Below are 12,670 nucleotides of genomic sequence, written 5' to 3'. Positions count from 1 at the left end.
ATGCATCGCCTCGTGCTCTAGCAGAGACATGGTTTTCCAGCTACAGATGGTTTCTGTGACTGTGTGACATTTGGAGTTCAGGGAACTTTTCAGAGGGTGTATAAATGCTAGGCTGTGGTGGGTGGGGCTGGTGGTTGTTCAATTTGCAATTTGTTGTAGTCCTGCTCAAAGGAAAAAAAGATTCAGGGATCTCCCTCTCCTCTCTTTCCTTTCTCTTCATTCTAGTGGTAGGGGGTGAAATTGGAGGGATAAAGGGTAGAAAAAAGAACCCACAAAGTTGCAAAGACCAGCTGTAGGGCACCTCTTCTTTCTATATGTAAGAGTGCTTTGCTTGCATATATGTTTGTGCACCATGTACATGCCTGGTACTGCAGAAGTCAGAGGGTATGATCACCTAGCACTGCAGTTACTGAGGATGTGAGCCAGTATGTGGGTGATGGGAACCAAACTCAGGACTTTGGCAAGAGCAACAAGTGCTCTTAATCATTAAGTCATCTCTCTACTACCATTCCTCTTTTTGAGAAACATTACAGATATTAGCTTCATGCCCTTGTGGCTATCAGGATCTCTACCTTCTCAGAATCTTTAGTTCATGCCTCCATGTTTGCATGTGCCTGACTCATATAGAATATTCTGTATGTATACCAGAGAATGTACACACTGCTTGCCAGTGAAGACCTCACCTACCTGTAGTTCAGAGGACCTGATACTCAGCTGGGATACTTTACAGTCTGACTTGCTCTCGTTGTGGGCAATATCAGAGTCTGTATCATCACCCTTCTCCACCCACAGTGCTGCCAAGTCTCATCATTACCTTGATGTCCCCCAATTCTAGCGTGTATCTTTCTTGTTCCCATTGTGACTCTTCACTATATAGAAGTCTTGTAGTATGTCCCAGAGCATTATAGGAACAATACTGCTCCTCTAGGCCTTTGAGTGCTGTTATGCCAGACTTTGCTGTTTTCTTCTTACTCATGCTACAATTTGGTTCTAGTGACAACCTGCTGGGTAGCTGAACCTCCTAGGCTCTAGGGCTGGCCAGACCCTGTGCTGGGACAAAAAGAGAGTTCAGGCTCCACTACATCCTCCAGACCAGGAGAACAGACTGACTGAAAGGAGAGTGGCCGTTTTACTATCTGGAAGGCAGCAGACAAAAAGAAGGGACCCAATATCCTGAACATTGAAATCAGAGAAAGTCGAAGAAAGTCTTAGTTTCAGGCCATGTTTAAGGACCTTTGATTAGTCAGGGGCAGCCAAGCAAGGAAAAGCTGAGAAAAGCCACCCCCGCAAATGTACAGGGGATTCTGTTTGCTCTACTAGTCAGAACTATCTAACAGTGCAGATGCAAACAGACTCCACATGTTAACTGTCTGGACATGACCTTTTAAGAGTCAGTATAAGCACCTACACTGAAGAGCTCACAGCTACTGTGACTCCAGTTCCAAGTTATCTCAGGTCCCTGGCCTCAGAGTGCATTGTCCTTACAAGCACAGCCCCATATGCAGATGCACTGTTGTAGTCAACGAAGCTAGGAAGGAGCGGGGGAGCCAAAGAGCCACCTACTCCTCAACATTAGACATGGAGTAGTAGAAGTTTGCCATGCTAGTTTGTTTTGTTTTGGTGTTTCCTCATTGTGCCCAATTTCCTCCCTTGGAGTGTAATGTATATTCTATGCTATTGTATGTTGGAAGTATATTATTTAATTTTCACCTTACAGGGGGTTACAATTAAGAGATTGCTTTAAGTTCCAAAAGAGATTTTGGACTCTTAAATATTTGAATGCTTGGTCCCCAGGTGGTGAAACTATTTGGTAAGATATTTGGTGGCCTTGTTGGAAGAAGTGTGTCACTGGGGATAAGTTTGAGATTTCAAAAGGCAATAGCAAACCTACAGGCCTTTTTTAGTCCCAGCACTGGAGACAGAGGCAGATGGAGTTTGTGGCCAGCCTGGTCTTCAGAACGAGTTCCAGGACAGGCAGGATTACACAGATTAACCCTGTCTTGAAAACAACAATAACAAAAAAGAATAAAGGTTCCAGAAGAACCAGGTTTGGCCAAGGGCCTATAATCCCAGCTATCCATGAAGATCACACATTCAGGGTCTGTGTAGGCTACAAAGCAAGTTCAGGACTAGTATAGGCAACTGAGTGAGACTTTGTCTTAAAAAGAGTTTAGTGGTAGAGTACTTAACATATATGAGGCCCTCTGTTCAAATCTCACTACCATTGAAAAGGAAAATTTGGGAAGGGTATGATGGCAAATGCCTTTAATCCCAGTACTCAAGAGGCAGAGGCAGATGGATCTCCATGAGTTCAAGGCCAGTGTGGTCTATAGATCAAGTTCCAGGACAGCCAGGGTTACACACAGAAACCCTGTCTGGAAAAAGAAAAAAGAAATTATCAGGCTGAAGAGATAGCTCAACAGGTAAGAATATTGGCTGTTCTTCCAGAAGACTCAAGTTCAATTCCAAAGAAACACACAGCAGTTCACAGACATCTGTAACTCCAGTTCCAGGGGAATTCAATACCCTATTCTGGCTCCTGGAGGTACCAGGCACTCGAGTAGTGCACAGACATATGTGCAGGCAAAATACCTATAAACATTAAAAATGATAATAATAATATGGACGTACTAATAGAAGAAACTTCTGAGCAGATTCCTATGTCAGGTTAAAGACTGTAAGGACTCTAAACAATACTAAGCACAAAGTACAGCCCTGTTTATCTTGCAGAATCAAAGGTCAGGAATTCCAGATTGAGCAGTAAGTAAATATTGTGGAAAATGAAAGCCAGATTCAGTACTAAAGACAGTTACCATATGCAGGCAGCTCTCTAGTTATACCTAGCTCACCATTCCCATTCAGTGTTCTCAATAAACAATTCTCCCTCACCTGCAAAAGCACAAGACAGTTACTAATCCAGAGGGAATTAGGATAGAACGAGTGTGGCTAGGATAGAGGTATAAAATTAGTTATGGGCTCCTGGTAATGGTAGAATCAGAGGATCACTCCGAGCTGGTGCTCTAAGTGGTTCAGCACTTGCTGAACTTCCAGAGGACCCAGGTTTGATTCCCAGCACTCACTACAGTATACAACCATCTGTAACTCCAGTGCTAGGGGATCCAATGGTCTCTTGTCTCAGAGGGCACCAGGCATGCACATGAGGTCAACATTCATATATATATAAAATAAAATTACACATAATTTGTTGGCTATCATAATACCACATGGACAAGCTCCTGAAGAGGTAGCAAAGACCTTTGAGTTTGGCTCTATAGATGAACCAAGGGCTACTCAACTCTAGTATTAGCAGAGTTTGACTCACCCAGTCCTGGTCCAGTTCCCAGCCCACAATTCCAGTCGATTACAAAGATAAAGTCTTAGCCTGCAAGAAGCTGAAGACCACCAGCAGTAAAGAGCTGCTTGCATTTAAGAACTTGTAGTTGATTTGACCTACACTGGTCTGGAAGCCAGTTACAACTGCTGAGTCTCAACTCTACAGGAAAGGTCTTAGTTACCATGTCCCTCTCAAATTGGAAACTACCTCCAGAAGAGCGGATGAAAAACTAAGTCATAACTTCCTTTAAGACTTCCTTGCTAGCCAGGCACTGGTTGCATACACCTTTAATCCCAGTACTTGAGAGGCATCTCTGAGTTGGAGGACAACTTGGTATGTAGAACAAGTTCCGGGGTTGGGGATTTAGCTCAGTGGTAGAGCGCTTGCCTAGGAAGCGCAAGGCCCTGGGTTCGGTCCCCAGCTCTGAAAAAAAAAAAAAAAAAAAAAAGAACCAAAAAAAAAAAAAAAAAGAACAAGTTCCAGGACAGCCAGGGTTACACAGAGAAACCTTGTCTCAAAACAACAACAACGAGATGACTCCCTTGCCCGCAGGGCCTTGCCTCCTGAGTTTCTGCTCTAGGCTCTGTCATAAATATGTACAGAGCTGAAAGAAAAACAAGATACACACTAGCTGAAAGAGAAACAAGCCACACTCTGCCCTAGACCCACAGCAAAGACATGATGTCAAAGCTACAAAAACCAACCACCGATTGTCTCACCCAGATGCTGGTGAGACTCCCCTCCCCTTTTTTTGAGACAGGATCTTAAAGGGTAGCCCAGGCTGGCCTTGAATGTGTCAGTTCTTCTGTATCAGCCTTCAGAATGCTGGAATCACAGGCACACACCACGATGCCTGGCTCAAGATGTCACTTTTATTTCATTTAGCATTCTAGTTTTCCATAGTCTAGTTCCATGGACCCCAGGTTAAGAATGTCTGGGCTGCTTGCTTGAGGGAGTGTGGGGTACAATGGCTCTCTGACAATCCACGTCCACATAAGTGCCATGACATAGATTGGGTCACACATTAAGTTTTTAGTGGAGGATGTAGCCCACTGGTAGGCGGCTAGTGTAGCATCAAAGCCAGAGATTCAATCCCCAGTAGAAAATGGAGTGACAGGAAAGGGACGAATAGGGTAGATGAAAGGAATGTCTATTCTGAAACACAGGACTGAGGTACTCAAATACCTGGCCAAGACATCTGCATTGGCCAGTGGTCATTCAGTGAAAATGATATCAAGTCTCCAAATACCATGCATGTCTGAGAGTTTATCTAAGGGAAATAATAATCCAGAAAAGGGCCTACATGAACTCACAATCTGCCCACCTCGCCCTGCTTCTAACAGCGACACTGGAAGCCTCAGACCGCTCAGTAGTGAAGAATTTATACTTAAGGGAAAGTCACTCCCGACTAATACATTGTACTCTGTGGCTCTGATAGTGTTTATCACTTTTGAAGAATGGATACTTTCAGGATTGCTGGTGTGGTATGCTCAGATATAAGACATAAAATAGTTGAAACCATCCACATAGGATTTCTCTGTTGCAGACAGGTCCTTCATGTTGTTCAGTCTCCATCTTCTACACCGGAAAAGAATTGCTTTAATGTAAAAGCCGCCCAATCTCTTTTTAATGGGCCTTTTTTTGCTATTTAAAATTTTTTCACTGTGCTTTCAAATGTGCTCTGCAACCAGGGTACTTGTAGTACAGTCCTACAATTGCAGTTCTGAGACACTGAAGCAGGAGGGTCACAAGTTTAAGGCCAGACTGGGCTACCCATTAAAGATCCTGTCTTAAAAGAAAAAAAAAAAGCACAAAAATTATTTTTCAATTTATTTTTAATAGAGTACAATCATCCCATGAGTGGGCGACTAAACAAATACTGAACAAGGCACCCACCTCTAAACTTCAGTTTTGGGTTTGTTTTTCTTTTTTTGCATTTCAAGGATTCAAACCATCAATGCTGCAGTGAATTTGTTTTATGCCTGAAAAGTACCGGTTGAAGAAAAACCGCCAGCTGGCTAAAACAAAGTTGAGGACTGGGACAGGGCTGAGTCGCCCACTCCACCGCACAAAATAACACGTTTCGGGAGGCAAAATCAGTAGACAGATGACAGGGTGACTGCACTTGTCATTGGGTATCGCCTCCTTCTCGGCGCCTAATGCAGTCATAACCCGCCCGCGATCCCGCTGGTGCCCACCCTACCTGTGCGTCCAGCCCGGCGAAGCCCGCCACCTGGGCGCCCGGTGCCAAGGGTCCCTAAATTGACCTGGGCTGACTCCAGGGCAGGTGCCCCCGGTCCCCGGCTCAGTTCTGAGGGCTGCCACTGGAGTTTATGCACAGCCTCCGCCCATGCTCACGGAAGATACAGCCAGTTTCCCCACGCCGCCGACTCGGGGCCCAGGAACTTCAACCTGAGGGGTTCAGAGCCAAGGGCGAGAGCGGCTAGCAGACATCCTACGGATTTTAGATTTGGGACACACACTGGTGGGCGGAGAGGGAGCCGGAAGTGACGCACAGGATGCCCTGGCGGACTGGGAACGGAAGAGGACACGCCCCCTACCGACACACTAGGCACCTTCCAGGACGTTCCACCGCAGCCCACCATGGGGAACTAGGAGGCCCTAACGGCGCATTCTCACCTTCGGTAACGGTCCGCCACAAACCACGGGACGGGCGACGATGCGGGGCCACACCACCGCTTTGTGGCCTTCCGCTGGCACCTTCCGGAACGTCCCACCACTCCAGGGTCTGTGATGCTGGACGAAAGCACAAGTGTCGCTCCTCTCGCCTGTGGTACATTCCAGAACGTTCCATCGAGACCAAGGTGGAGGAGCCAATTCTCTGAGGCCGCGAAGGTACGGACCTCTGGGTCAAACCAGGGTTTGGTTTCAAGGAGCCTAAAATCTGACTAGAAAGTCAGAGTACGCGAAGCGCTCAATGGCGAACCTACGAATGACCCCCGTACGCTCTGAGTCTTGGATGAGCCGGGGGCGGGGCCAACACCGTACGGGCGCGGCCAACACCATAGCGACGGGGCGCTCATTGGTCGAGCTTCAGAGGCTCCGCCTTCAGGCAGAACGTTAGATCTGCCGGGTAAGCTCCCCGTGAAGCCGCTAGCTGCCTTCTTGGCCTTTCTTTCTTTCTTTCTTTCTTTCTTTCTTTCTTTCTTTCTTTCTTTCTTTCTTTCTTTCTTTCTTTCTTTCTTTCTTTCTTTCTTTCTTTCTTTCTTTCTTTCTTTCTTTCTTTCTTTCTTTCTTCCTTCCTTCCTTCCTTCCTTCCTTTCTTTCTTTTTCTCTCTCTCTCTCTCTCTTTCCTTTCTTTCTTTCTTCTTTCTTTCTTTCTTTCTTTTTTTTTTTTTGTTCTTTTTTTTCGGAGCTGGGGACCGAACCCAGGGCCAAGCGCTCTACCACTGAGCTAAATCCCCAACCCCTTTTTTTTAATCCCTGAAGGTCATTTTGTGGGGAGGTTTGAGGCTGTGCCTTACCTCAGCTGGTGATGCGCCCGCAAAGCTCTGCTTTTGGTCAAACCTTCCTTTGTTTTGGTTTTTTGAAAACTAGTAAGGTTTTTCCTTCAGATCTCGCTCTGAGTGAGTTAAAGTGGAGCTTTCTTACTCTTAAACCTTTTCCACTAGAAAACTCTTTCCACATGCAAATCAAACATTTACTGATAACCTTACGTCTATCTTAAAACAATTCTTTGTCCGGGTGCAGAGAACAGTCTGGTCCACTTAATGAGTTCCGGGACAACCAGGTCTACGTAGTTCTGAGACCCTGTCTCAACAAACAAACACCAATTTTTTAGTGCACTACTTAAAAGCGAAGGCAAACTGGGGAATGAAAGAGAAGATGCGCTTTTTAAATTTTCACACAGATCACTTGACAATATTTGATACCACCGGACGTAGAGTGTCTTCAGCATTTTTCAGTTGATGTTTTGATTTTTATCAAAATGAAAGTATGTTTGATTTTGTTTAGTTTAGGTATGTTTAGAACCGTATCAGTTGGAAATTCTGTCCTAATTACACGCAAAATTTTAATAATACTTTAAAAAATGAAACAACTCAGAAACGTAAGCAAGAATTTTTTTTTCTTTTTTGAGACAGTGTCTCACTTTGTACCCCTGGCTGGCCTGGAACCCGCTGTGTAGAACAGGCTAGTCTTGAACTCACAGAAATACGCATCTCTGTCTTCCACATTCTGGTATTATGCACACCTAACTAAGCAAAAAAAATTTTTGAGTTGTTTTATTTGCTCGTTGTTGCTGTTTTGAATTGGTTTGATTTGGTTTTTTGAGACAGGGCTGGTATATCCCTGGCTGACTTTGAATCTGAGGTGCAGCCGGGACTGACCTTGATCTTACCCCACAAGTGCTGGGACTACAATCATGTGCTACTCGCTGTGCCTGGTTCAACTAATAGTTTTTAAAATGATCCTGGCTATACAGTCCTAAAATCTACTAATTTGACAGCAGTAGGAAAATATCAAAAGTCCTTGCTTTCTGTAATTAAAACTGTGTGCTCTTATTAAAGCAAAAGCCCTATGATGTACCCTAGGAACACTGCAGTTCATAAAATACAACGTTCTTGGGCTGGAGAGATGGCTCAGCGACTGACTGCTCTTCCACAGGTCCTGAGTTCAATTCCCAGCAACCACACGGTGGCTCACAACCATCTGTAATGAGATCTGATGCCCTCTTCTGTTGTGGTCTGAAAACAGCTACAGTGTACTTATATATAATAAATAAATAAATCTTTAAAAAAATACAATATTCTCTTCTGGGAGCTGAGGTTCTCTGGCAGTGATGATTGGTTGGTATGACTGCATGCACAATGTGAAGTGTGCCTGTTTGTGTAAAAATAAAAAAAGGCTTCAGGGAACTTACACAAGAAAACATAGATGAGGTCTGCATTCATTACATGTTTGATTTTGAATTAATTTTAGTCTTTGCCTGTTGATAAACCTCTTACTGTTATTAGACAGTAAAATCTCAATCACTTGATTCTACCAATGAAGACTCATGGGGCAGATGCCTGCTGTCTCAGAAAAAGAAGCAGAGAAAGCACCCAGTTGACCTTCTGCCTCAAGGCTACTTCCCACCAGGTATACCCCTCTCTCAATAAACCTCCAAACTGAATGTCCCTCCCTTCTACTTCCTGTGTGACAGATTTTACAGAGTTTTTTGTTTTTTTTTTTTCCCGGAGCTGAGGACCGAACCCAGGGCCTTGCGCTTGCTAGGCAAGCACTCTACCACTAAGCTAAATCCTCAACCCCATTACAGAGTTTTTTACATTTAAATTTTACTTTTTTTACTTATTCACTTTACATCCTGTAGACTTTGCAGGTTTTTAATCATACCCAATATGCTTACAAATCTTGAGATGAGATTTATACCTTAGCAAATGTGAGCCACCATACAGTTGCTGGGAATTGAACTCAGAACCTCTGGAAAAGCAAACAGTTCTCTTAACTGCTGAGCCATCTCCCCAGCACCCCAGAGCCAGCTTTTAATTGTTTAATGCCACTCATACACCTGAATCCCGGTAAAACTAAATCCATTAAGCTGAACACAAAGAAAGCTTGTAGTAAGGATTTCTCAGTCCTGGCTATAGACAAGATGCTACAGGAGGGAGCTGAGAGGCATACCAGCCAGGCAGGAGCTTGTGCAGGGAGGGGTGGGCTGCTCATGCTTCTGCCTACTCCTTTGCTTTCTCTCCCTATGGCTAGGTCAAGCTCTGGGCTCCCGCTTGTAACAAGCGTACAGACCCATCAATGGTGATTTAAAAGACAGAACATGGGGCTGGGGATTTAGCTCAGTGGTAGAGCGGTTGCCTAGCAAGCACAAGGCCCTGGGTTCGGTTCCCAGCTCTGAAAAAAAGAAAAAAAAAAAAAAAAAGACAGAACATTTGTGTGTGTGCTGGGGAGACCAGACAAAAACAAACAGGGCTTGGAGCTGAGAAAAAAGTAGGGAATGTCCATCTTCCTGTTAGCGCACAGCATTTGTAACGGTCTCAAATAATATTAGGATCTAGTGCCTTGGGTGGCCCTTTGGATCGATTGTCTAATAGATGTCGAAGCCAAATTTTATTACAAAAGCAAATACATTTAGGGCCCTTCGTATTGGGCATCAGGTGGGGAGGCTGGAGGTTTTCCCGAGGAAGAATGAGGCGATGGAAGACACTTCCCATGGTGAGAGAGGAAGGGAAAATGTCACAGTAACATGCAGTCCAGTGCATCCCCAGAGTTCAGGGAGCACCAGAGGAAGACCCAAGTGATCCATTCCTGGATTGCTGCACTCAAGAGAGACTCAGTACCAGGGCTTTTTTGGAGGCCAGAAGGTAAGGTCAGAAACTGAGCTGGAGGAGTATCCTCATCCACAGGAAAGTATTGGAGTCACAGAAGCCAAGAGGTTCCACAGGAGCTGTGAGAATTAAGGCCGCTCTGAAGGGAAGGTGGGTGAAGCAGTCAGGAAGCGGTGTGATAGCCCAATTGGGTCTAAAAAAACCTTGTAGGTCCAAGGGTGGGGCTATGGGGTCAAGTGAAGGACTTACAGTTAGACTTCTGACCTGAATCAGAGGCAGCCCTCAAGGAGGGTGGGTGATGGGATCAGCTTGGATCTGTTCCTCATTTGGGCTCAGAATTGAGCACAGCTTAAAACTCCAATTCTCATTATCCTGTTATTATTATCAAGTGATGTCAGAAAATCACACAGACATGTTTGTGTCTCAGAATTTTAATAGTAAATTCAAAAGATGTGTCAATTTTGTTGGCTTTACTTTTCCAGCTAATTCAGATTTCACCTGGTAGATGTCTCCCATTAGCAATCACAAGTTTCTTTTTTAGTTGTTTTGGCAAATGGATCTTATATAACCCAGAATTGTTCTTGAAATTTCTCTATAGCCGAGGGTGGCTTTGAACTCCGGTCATCCTGTCTCTAATCTTCCAGGTGCTAGGATTTGTAACCGTTTGGGTTTTTCCAAGCCTGCCCCAGCTCCTGAAAAAGGACATGGAAACTTATTCATTCCTAGGAAATGGGTTTATTCCTAGGCCTTAAGCTAGACCTGCTCCCCATCTAGCTCTTAACTCAATTTAACTGGTTTATATGAACCTAAGTCTGTCACATTGTAGGCTACCTCTCCTCAGTTTCATAAGGCTGACTTCTTCAGAGTCCAGATGGTTAATCTTTCTCATGCCTAACTGCCTAACTCATTCCCAGAGTTTCCGTCTCTTCTCAGAATACCCAAGTTCTACTTTCTGACTTTGCTTTTTATTTTATCTAATCATAGGGTGCCTTAGACAGGCAAGGAAGGACAGAGACACATCTTCACACAGTGCATATAAACATTACCCCTACATTATTCCAGTCTTAATTACTAACATTAGCTCACAGGTCATACATTACTTCTTGCAGAATGATGTGTAGGTTACAGAATAGTTAATAAAGGACTAAAGAGGGAAACTTTATTAATGCCAGAGGCAGAGAAATCTTACAAATGCACTTACTGAAGGGGGTTAACTTTTATCAAAGCCAGTTTACAGAGCTATTTGGACACACACCTGGGTCCAAGCTTACTAGGTCCTGATGAGTGGAAGTGCTAGTGGACAGCTTTCAAGAAAAGCTTGGTGGACTGCTGAACTGAAGCCCTAGGAGCAAATAGGAATTTCCTGCACTGGAGATCTGATAATGGGCCAGGGACACCATCATATACCAGTATTAGGGTCCTCTTCTCATCATGTGATCCATTTGAGGAGTTTTTAGCGTTTGTTGGTCTGGCACCCAAAGTGGTCTGATCCCCTGTGGTTTGTGCTAGACAGGTGGTATTATCTATGTACACAAACAAAATGCAGAGTCATTCTGCTTCAGCCTTGTACTCAGAAGGAACACAGTCACTCAGAGCATTTATCCAAATAACAGAGCAGAACATGACCTGATCTCCACATGGAGATCCCAGGTTGTTCCTTACTGGTGATCTCAAGGCACAGGGTAGTAGCATAGGCAGGAGTGGAAAGGTCACAGGATCCAGCAGTCCTGTTTCCTTCAGTTTGCATGTTTGTCCATTCCTGAGCTTTTGGGTATAGAGTAGATGGAAACCTGATCCAGCCTAAGGCAATGCAGGGTCTTCTAAATGTCCCTGTTAGGGCTTAGGGACACCTGAACGGCAGCTTTAACTTACATGGCCTGAGGTGGCTTCTCACTCTCCTTGGGTCTTGTGAACGATGAGCATTCCATTGTGAATGACCAGCATAATGGCTCAGCTGTTAACAGCACTGACCTCTCCTTACTAGAGGTCCTGAGTTCAATTCCCAGAAGCCACATGGTGTCTCTCAACAACCTGTAATGAGATCAGATACCCTCTTCTGGTGTGTCCAAACAAATAACTCTTCAAAAAAAAAAAAAAAATTCTGGCTCAGAACGGCAGTTGAGCTCTGGAGCCTATTCTGTAGTCCTGATTGTTGATCAATAGCAACCTGAGTGCAATGAACTTTTTGTTATCTGTTTAAATACTTAAAGATGAATGTTGAAAGACACATCAGCTCTCAAGGCTATTCTGTTGTCCCTGACTGGACAGTTTTTGCTGAATAATTCAAATAAAGATCTTTCTTTGCTGGACTCTTGTGACTGCTTAGATTGTTTTCAATTTTTGGACTCCAACACTCTCCCTCTCTCCCTCTCCCTCTCCTTCTCCCTCTATCTTCTTTTCCTTTCTTCTCTCTCCCTACCCCCCTCTCTTTTTCCCTCTCTCCCTCCCTCTCTTTCCCTCCCCCCTCTGTGTGTGTCATCATGTCTCTTCTTCTGTAATCTTACTGTGTATCTCTGTCTTCATGTCTCTTGGTCTCCATATATTTGTCTTTCTGATTCTTCCCCCGTCTCTTTGTGTCTCCATTGTTTCTGTACATCTGTATTCCTCTGAGTTTTCCATATATCTCTGTGTGTCTTTGTCTCTTAGTAAGTTTTTTGTTGGTCTTGTTTCATTTTTTTGAGACCAGATTTCTCTGTGTAACTGACAAGAGCCATATAGGAAAGGCCGTGCCAGTCACCTGAGTTTTCTGGCGATGGCCCACTGCTTCGCATGTCTGCAGTGGGTGAGCTCTGAGAGGCATGAACCCCAGAGACTTGGTCCCAGGATTGCTTCTCGATGCTGATATATCTTTCCTACCACTATTACATAGCCTAATGATTCCTGAGTATCAGCCAACCCTATGGGGCAAATGTCCTTCAGATCAATATGAAAATGTGCTTTCATGTAATAATACTGGTTAGATGAACTAATCATAATTCCTGACAATAATTTTAAAGAATTCCTGAGTTGACTCAGGTAATTTTATGCCCCCTGTTGA

General features: G+C 44.3%; 1 protein-coding gene and 1 long non-coding RNA gene across 5 annotated transcripts in view; both read right to left on the bottom strand.

Moving 5' to 3' along the window:
• Slc35e2b (solute carrier family 35, member E2B) overlaps window positions 1-8,495 on the bottom strand; it is a 28,096-nt gene extending 19,601 nt beyond the window's left edge. The window contains exon 1 of one of the 4 annotated variants that reach the window (XM_008764361.4): window positions 5,538-8,495. The gene's annotated coding sequence lies outside the window, so the exon portion shown is untranslated. The remainder of the gene's footprint in view (window positions 1-5,537) is intronic. The other 3 variants (XM_006239573.4, XM_006239572.5, NM_001107998.1) reach the window with 3 other exon arrangements.
• A 695-nt stretch (window positions 8,496-9,190) lies between these two features.
• LOC134487048 (uncharacterized) lies at window positions 9,191-12,091 on the bottom strand. Its single transcript, XR_010066769.1, has 2 exons — window positions 11,506-12,091; window positions 9,191-10,325 (listed from the first exon to the last, which is right to left on the bottom strand). It is a non-coding gene; the product is annotated as an uncharacterized LOC134487048 (long non-coding RNA).
• Between the last annotated feature and the right edge of the window lie 579 nt (window positions 12,092-12,670).

Source organism: Rattus norvegicus, chromosome 5, assembly GCF_036323735.1.
Source record: "Rattus norvegicus strain BN/NHsdMcwi chromosome 5, GRCr8, whole genome shotgun sequence".
NCBI classification, from domain to species: domain Eukaryota; kingdom Metazoa; phylum Chordata; class Mammalia; order Rodentia; family Muridae; genus Rattus; species Rattus norvegicus.
This window is presented reverse-complemented; position numbering and strand designations above follow the sequence as displayed.